The following is an 8,586-nucleotide window of genomic DNA, read 5'->3' as shown; positions in this document are numbered from 1 at the left end:
AAAAAAAAAATGTGTACATTAAAATTAAAACACCATATATACTTAATTTTGTTACTTTCTTCAAAATTGTTACCGAAACACTCTTGATGGGGAATGATGAGTGGACTGGAAACTAAAGTTCTGTTTTTGTGTTGCTGCCCATGAAGACGCCGCGAGCCCTCCAAGGGTGCACCTCCCAGGTGCTACAGGCCTGTGCAGAAGGAAATCCCGGCCGCCATGGAACGGGAGGGCCAGGACAGACAAGGCCAGGAAAGAGTTTACCCCGCACCTGGCAGCCCCAGGCCCCCAGCCCCGAGCTAGCAGTTCCTGTTCCCTGTGCTCCCAACCTTTATCACCCAGGACGTCCTCCGACAGGATCTTTTCCATTCTCTGTACATTACCCAAGCAGGCAGCCTCGTGAATGGTTTGCGAGGCACCTCATGAATGTTGTCCCAGTGCTGTGAGTAGGCCTTGTCAGCAATGTCATTCCTGGGGCCACCGCCCTTCCACGTGGTGAGGAAGGAGGGGAACCAACCCAAACCCCACCTTTGTTCTTTCGAAGCCAAAGACGTTCCTGGCCCTGGCTGTGGGGTTTAGGGACACCTCAGAGCAACCGACTCTCCCCTCCCAGCCCAGTACTAGGAAGGGAATTCAGACTAGCCGCTCTCCAAAAGGGAAACGTGGCGTCCAGGCTGCTGCAACAAGCAGATCACCGGGCAAAGCCACGCCTGCCCAGCCCAGCCCAGCCCAGCCGTTAAGCCCAAGTGCACCTTTCAACAGCGTCACTGCGCTGCACACTGGCGCCCACGGAAAAGCTTCCCTGCCCGTCTCCCCGGCGTGCGGTGGGGTCGGGGTTGCCCTGTCCGTGGGTCCGCTCGCTGCTTCTGGCGGCTGCAGTTCGGCGCCGGTGGCGTTTGGAAGGCTCGCTCCAGGTTGCCTGGGGGTCTCTGCGGACGCTGCTGGCTCGGCCTGTGGGCTCGCAGGCCGGGGGCGCCGGCGCTGGGCTGCCCTCGGAGTGGGGCTGAACGCTGGTTTCCCGGTTGTGTGCTGCCGTGCCCACCCAGCTGACCACCTGGCTTGGCCGCTGCTGTGGTATTGGGCTTTGAGGTCCGCGCTGCTGCCTCTGAGGCAGCTGGGGTCGGGGTCGCGGGCCACCGCTGCCTGCGCTCCTCCAGGCTGTGCCCCAGGCAGCCAGTGAGCCTGGGAAGCACCTGCCAGTGGGGAAAGAGGACGTAGACAGACTCAAGAAGGTAGTTGATCCATTCAATCCAATGTACTCAATACTGAGATATGCCCAGGTAAGAGAAAAACTCAAATCAATTCAAGGTGGGGAGCAGGGGAATGAGGGAGAGGGAAGGAGGGAGGTGGATGGGGGTGCTCCCACTTAATGGGCACGATATTAGGGAGTATGGCACACGTCTGGGGGTGGGGGGCGGGACATGATTATAACAGGAACTGTACCGAACAAATGCAAACATTGGCCCCACGGTGCTGTTGCTCGTGCTGGAGGAAGAGGAAGAAGATGGCACCAGCTTTTTACCTGCACCCACTCAGCTATCTCAGGACCAGCTTGAGGCTGAAGAAAAGGCAAGATCCCAGAGATCACGGCAGACCTCACTGGTCTCTCCCCAAAGAGAACCTCTCCCATACGGGTACTGGAAAGGCTAGATACCTCAGTCATTAGAGGATTTGGGAGATGGAGGTGCTTTTCCAGAAATCCAGGTGGCCCAGTATCTGCTGGATACGGGACAAAAGAAAAAAAATGTCAAATGCATTGGCCATTCAGGTGGATCCTGAAGGGAAGATTAACTATGATGCAATTGCTGGACAAGGACAGTGAAAAGACAAGGTCATTTATAGCAAATACAATGACCTGCTTCCAAAAGAGGTTATGAAGGCAGATGATCCAGACTTGCAATGACCCGGTGAAGAAGCTATTAAAGAGATAACAGATAAGACAAGGGTAACTTTAGAAAATTCTGTATCATATGGTCTAACAAGGGTACAAGTGAACTTTTCTAGAACCAGAGTATAAATGTTTTAGCACAATAAATAAGTAAATGACACAAAGTCTATGTTAACCAGTTTGATGAAAATATTTCAAATTGTATATGAAAACACTACGCTGTACCCCATGTCTGCATTAATGTATACAGCTATCATTTAATAATCAAAAAAAAAAAAAGAAAATTCTGTATCACAGAAGGTTGCTGCAGCCATGCCAGTTGGAGCAGCTGATAAACTGGGTCCTGCTCAGTGTCCGATATACACCATCTCAGCAAGGAGTAGCTTTCAACTCAAGCTAAACAAAGGGTTATTCACATGGTAGAAATGCATGAAGACCCAATGGAGCCTCCAAAGTTCAAGATCAATAAGAAAATTCCCCGGGGACCACCTTCTCCTTCTGCACCTGTCATGCATTCTCCTAGCAGAAAGATGACTGTAAAGGAACAACCAGAGTGGAAGGTTCCTCCTTGTATCTATAACTGGAAAAATGCAAAGGGTTATACAATTCCATTAGACAAATGTCTAGCTGCTGATGGATGAGGACTACAGACAGTACACCTAAATGAAAATTTTGCCAGACTGGCTGAAGCTCTTTATAGTTCTGATTGGAAGACTCGTGAAGCTGTGGAAATGCACACCCAAGTAGGAGAAAAATGGCTCAGAAAGAAAAGGGGAAACACAAAGAGAAACTTAGAGAAATGGCTCAGAAAGCCAGAGAAAGGCAAGCTGGGACCAAAACCCATATGGAGAAAGAGGATGGCGAGGCACATGAGAGGGATGAAATCCCACACTATAGGTGAAAAGAGAGACAGCATGACAGGAATCTTTCCAGGGGAGCGCCTGATAAGAGGTCAAATCTGTAGAGAAATGAAAATTGGGATATCAGTGAAGTCATTGCTCTTGGTGTGCCCCATCCTTGGACTTCCAATGAAGTTCAGGATGACCAAAGGCTCTTCAACCAATCCAAGGGCATGGACAGTGGGTTTGCAAATGAAGAAGATGAAATTTATAATGATCAAGACTGGAGAGGTAAGATATGGCCCAGAGCATTTATAGTTCTGGTAAAAATCTGGACAAGGACATGTATGGTGATGACCTAGAAGCCAGAATAAAGACCAACAGATTTGGCTCGGCGCCTCTAGCTCAACCGGCTCAGGCGCCAGCCACGTACACCTAAGGTGGCGGGTTCGAATCCCCAGCCCAGACCTGCCAAACAACAATGACGGCTGCAACCAAAAAATAGCCGGGCGTTGTAGCGGATGCCTGTGGTCCCAGCTACTTGGGAGGCAGAGGCAGGAGACTCGCTTGAGCCCAGGAGTTGGAGGTTGCTGTGAGCTGTAATGCCACAGCACTCTACCCAGGGGGACAGCTTGAGGCTCTGTCTCAAAAAAAAAAGACCAACAGATTTGTTCCGGATAAGGAGTTTTCTGGCTCAGACTGTAGGCAGAGAGGCAGAAAAGGACCAGTTCACTTTGAGGAAGATCCTTTTGGCTCGGATAAGTTTTTGGAAGAAGCTAAACAGCACAGTGGCTCTAAAAGATTCTCGGATAGCAGCAGCCCCAAGGAACATGGGCATGAAGGCAAGAAGAGGAAGGAGTAGAACCATGTCTCTTCAGAGTGAATGAACTATTATCCAAAACCCTAATGGTGCCATTCATAAGGGGAACACTTTGTAAACGGTCAAGGATAAAAACTAAATGTGGGTGCCAGATCCCAGCCCTACCTTTCATTATGGGTGGAAGGGGGAAATAAAAAATCTACTTTGAATTAGTTTTTTTAAAGAGTAGGTTGTGTTTGTGCTTCTCCTACATTTCAGCATTTATAGAACATACTGCTCCACACATAAAATTAAAACCACTTCCTTTTGTGTGACACCAGTAGTATGGGATTAATATTTTGTGTACAAATGACTGCTTATGAATAAAATTACCCCAACTGTGGAGGATAGGCTGTGAGGTGACAGGGCCCCCACAGCCTGGGGAGATGTTCAGAAATGACCCCGGCTGCTTCTCCTCTTTTAACAAACTAACATTCTTTTCTCCTCTGCCAGAAGTCACATAGCCCCTGCATACTTTCCTTTTTATCTTGTTAGCAAGCCCACAGCTTTTACTCCCTAATGTAATCTTTACCCTATGTGCTAAGATTTACATCATTTAGCAATCTTGTTTAAGATACTCTATAAATAAAGCTAGAAGCACAGTTCAGTGCTGGCTGGAGCCTTAGCTGCTCCAGCCCTGCTGATCCCATCTTTTTCTCTTACGTGTTTTATGTCTCTTGTGTATCTTATTTCCTCATTCCCCACCATTCTCACTCTAGTTCGTTCCCTCTCATGCTGGTTCTTGAAACCCAACCATGATGAGTAGAAGGATGTTCACATATTGGAACTGTCTTGCCAAATGATCCACCCCCCCAATGTGCTCTGTTTTAATTTGGAGTGGGGAAAGTAAGCTCTTGCTTGGTACAACTATTGTTTCAAATAAAACCATTTAGACAAAAGAAAAATGCAAACATTGTAACTTAATTCTTTGTATCCTCAAATTAACCTGAAACAATAAACAAATAAGCATTAGCCCACTTCTCCTCAACTTTCCTAATTTGGCCTATCTTGGGAGATTGTCTTCTATGGCCACTCTTCTGTGTAGACGCCCCTCATCCCTGGGCTCCCAGCCTACAGTAATCTCTCTTACCACATATCTATTGTGGTGTACCCCTCATTTATTATTTGTACACACTTGTGCTTGACATGAGAGGAATTCTCTTGCTGTTTAACTCAACTCCCAACTCTTCTCTTTCCTTTCTAGGCATCCGTTGCTCCAAAACCAAACAAGTCTGTCCACATTATTCTCTGCTCACAAACCAATGGTGATAATGATGATAACATCTTCCTCAACAGCTGCCTCAGGAGTGGCATCACCAGCCTTGTCTTCACAACCCTAGATAAAGTCAGCGAGAAAAGAACCTTTTCTTGCAAGAAATGAAAAGAAATCTTGGAGTACAGATTACTTTAGAAGGTGGGCACACCCAGACTGCCAGAGTGCCAGCCGCCATGAGGGGCTTGCGATACCAGGAAGGAGGAGAACAGCAGAATGGGAAGCATCAGGACACCCCTCAGCCAACTCGGTAGAGGGGGTGACCTGTCCTCTCTCCATCACTCACGTCCTCATGCCAGCCTCACCACCCTGCCCCTGGGGTAGAGTTCAACCTGGCTTCCTCAGAAGATAAAAATCCCCCAAGGAACATGGCAGAGTTACGAATTAATAAGATTAACATGTTTTAGCTAGTCTGTGGGTGTTATGGGATTGTTTTTAACCCTGTCGAGGATCCAAACAGCAACTTTAACTGTTTCTATAGAAAAAAAATAATGCTCTAAGTTCCAAAGACCAGGATTATCTTTTTATCTTTTTTTTTCTTGAGACAGTTTCACTCTGTCACCCAGGTTAAAGCACCATGGCACCAATCTAGCTCACAGCAAGCTCAGATTTCTGGGCTCAAGTGATCCTCTTGTTTCCTCATCCTGAATAGCTAGAAACTACAGGTACCCACCATAGTGCCCAGCTAATTTTTCTATTCTTAGTAGAGACAAGGTCTTGAACTCCTTTTTTTTTTTTAATTTCTTTTTTTGAGACAGAGTTTTACTTATTAACCCTCGGTAGCGTGCTGTGGCATCACTGCTCACAGCAACCTCCAATTCCTTGGCTTAGGCGATTCTCTTGCCTCAGCCTCCCAAGTAGCTGAGACTACAGGCACCTGCTACAACGCCTGGCTATTTCTTTGTTGCAGTTTGGCCGGGGCTGGGTTTGAACCCACCACCCTCTACCGAGTGGGGCCAGCACCCTACTCATTGAGCCACAGGTGCCACCCTGGTCTTGAACTCCTGAGCACAAGCTACCCTCCTACCTCCTCCCTAGCAGCCTGTAATCAGAGTGCTAGGACTACAGGTGTGAGCTACAGTCCCCAGCCCAGGTAGGTAGATAGATAGATAGATAGATAGATGTAGATATATATGTGTGTGTGTGTGTATGTATTTGTTTTTGAGACAGAGTCTTATTATGTAACCCTCGGTAGAGTGCCATGGTGTCACAGCTGACAGCAACCTCAAACTCCTGGGCTCAAGCCATTCTCTTGCCTCAGCCTCCCAAGTAGCAGGGACTATAGGTGCCTGCCACAACACCTGTCTATTTTTTTGTTGTTGCAGTTGTCATTGTTGTTTAGCGGACCCAGACCGGGTTCAACCCACTAGTCTCGGTGAATGTGGCTGGAGCCATAACCACTGTGCTATGGGCGCCCAGCCTACATATTTTTTTTAAATAAGACCCACTGCCTTTTCTCCAATTATAATAAACTTTGAAAATGTAGAAAAGTATAAAGAACACAAATTTAAACCATCTATAGTTTCACATTAGAAAGGACCTATTACGTAAGGTACCTATTCCTTAACCAGAGCAGGGTACACTACCAGCCAGCAGCCAAGATTTATTTTCTGTTCCCTGGGTCCACAGCTGCCATCCATTTTCAGCTTCTGTTGCCATCAGAGTGGCCACAGACTGACTTGTAACTACTGAGTTTGAACAGGGGCTGCACGGCCCCTCTGGTCCCAGCCCAGAGACAGCCCACATATCTGCCCTACACCAGCTTTCTCTTCCAGCTGGCTGGAGGGAAGGTCGTCTCCAGTGCAACCTTGGAGGCCACACACCGAAGACAGAAGTGCCCCTTCAGGCTGGGTCCTGCCACACATCTGTGAAGGAGGACCTATGCCGTCTGCATGTCCACCTGCAGTGCCAATTAAGGGGAGTGCTCTGCCCCTGCCCTGCTGCCTTCCTGCCCTGGGTCTGCCCCTTCCTGTAATCAGCCTGCCCTCTTAATATAGCCGAGGGTGCCTAGATTTCCCTCATAAACTGCACACAAGCATTTCTTGTTTGATTACAGACAGTCCCTGAGTTACAAACATCTAACTTACAATCAACTCACACTTATAAACAGTTTATACAGGCGATAGGTAAATATAGCTATTCCACTTTACATACAAATTCAACGTAAGAACAAACCTACAGAACCTATCTTGTTCTTAAGCAATACAGATGGCCAGAGGGCCTGTATTGATCATTTGTTCTGCATTCCCCATGGAATGATTCCTATAGGATCCCTTCCTTTCCACAGCTGCAGAAGTTTCAGAGCTAAACCTGAGGCTTTGCCATCCAAGAGCTCCATTGCCGGCTTTGCTGGGAAGCCTGTGAAATTAAAAATTTCCTTCCTTCCTTCACTGGCGAATGAGACCACAACCCTTTCAAAGCACAGTGAAGTCTAACAGATACTTATTTCACAAATCCAGAGTGTCCAGAGGAATGTCATATCATCACATCTAAATTCTAACTGAGATCTTCTGGCAGAAGTTTCAGCACAATAAGCACACGTTGGTGGCTTGATCTAGATGCAGAGTCTCTGTCTAGATCATGTGCTGGTTCCAAGTATAGGTGGCACTTAGAACACACACAGTCAGCAAATGCCCCACATTTCAAGAAAAGAACAATGGTAAAGTGAAGTTAGAAGATTGAAAATGAAGAGCAGGAAACGGTAAGAAAGGAAATATTTCCGCTGTTTGGAAAAAACCAGAAACAAATATGTATTAAAGAAACAAACAAAAAAAAATTGGGCCCAAAAAAAAAATGAAAGGAAAGCTAAAGATCCGAGAAAAATCTCAGAAACCCATTAGGCTGTTGGGTGCACAAGCACCCTGCCTTCTGGAGAGCACAGGAGAAGGCACAGACTGTCCTGTGGCTTCTTTGGGAAGGAGCTGGTTACTTACAGCTGGGCAGGTCCCTCACAGAGCACAGGCATGAGATCTGGTGAATGTGAGACCCAGCACCTAATTGAGCATAGGAGAAATGGCACCCACTGCACTATTTTGAAGAGACACAGGGAAGGTATGCAGATTGCAGAGGCTCTGAGTCTGCTTATGCCCAAGTGGGCCCTGCTTGGTGTGGCTTTCTATGGACTGAGGGGACCCAGGGGTCAAACAACTCCGTGGCCCGCTTTAACTCCACCTGCCAAGCTCTGGGAGCCAAATTTAGGCTGATCCACAACTCAGCCAAATAAATCAGAGAGGTTTTCCCAAGGAACTCCTTGAGTCCTAACTGGATCACTGAGGCATGGTCCCTCCCCCACCAGATACGTCTAACTCCCTAACTGGATCTGGGACAAAGGTGGGCTGTCCTTAAACATCCCATATACCTTCCAGGCCTGTGGCACCACCCCCAGGAGCTTCAATATCCACTGCTCAGCTTTTGCTTCCAGAATAAAACAGGAAACCCAGCCCAGTCTCCTAGATGACCAGTTGATAAAATGTCTGGCAATTGGAAATTCAGTCTGGGATCGGTCCATTCAGAGTTGGCTGTTTTGCTGGTACTGGAGCGCCACCTAGTGTCCTTGCTAATTTTTTCTCTTTAATTCTCCAGGATATCTAAGAAGATTGTAGCATCAACAATTAAAAATGTTTTCTTTTCATTTTTTCCTTCCTTTTTTTAAAAAAAAAAAAACTTTTTCTTTTTTCCTTTAATTATCTCTTCCAGGGCACCAAATAGGATTATATTAAACACAGTATAA

The 8,586-nt window shown here is 47.0% G+C and overlaps 1 pseudogene; it reads left to right on the top strand.

The window, feature by feature from the left end:
• Positions 1 to 1,675: 1,675 nt before the first annotated feature.
• LOC100954187 lies at positions 1,676 to 3,586 on the top strand (annotated as a pseudogene).
• Positions 3,587 to 8,586: the final 5,000 nt, after the last annotated feature.

The sequence above is a fragment of the Otolemur garnettii genome, unplaced genomic scaffold (assembly GCF_000181295.1).
Source record: "Otolemur garnettii isolate 467f Iridium unplaced genomic scaffold, OtoGar3 scaffold00026, whole genome shotgun sequence".
NCBI lineage: Eukaryota > Metazoa > Chordata > Mammalia > Primates > Galagidae > Otolemur > Otolemur garnettii.
The sequence above is the reverse complement of the archived record's forward strand: the minus strand, read 5'-3'. Positions and strand labels throughout refer to the sequence as shown.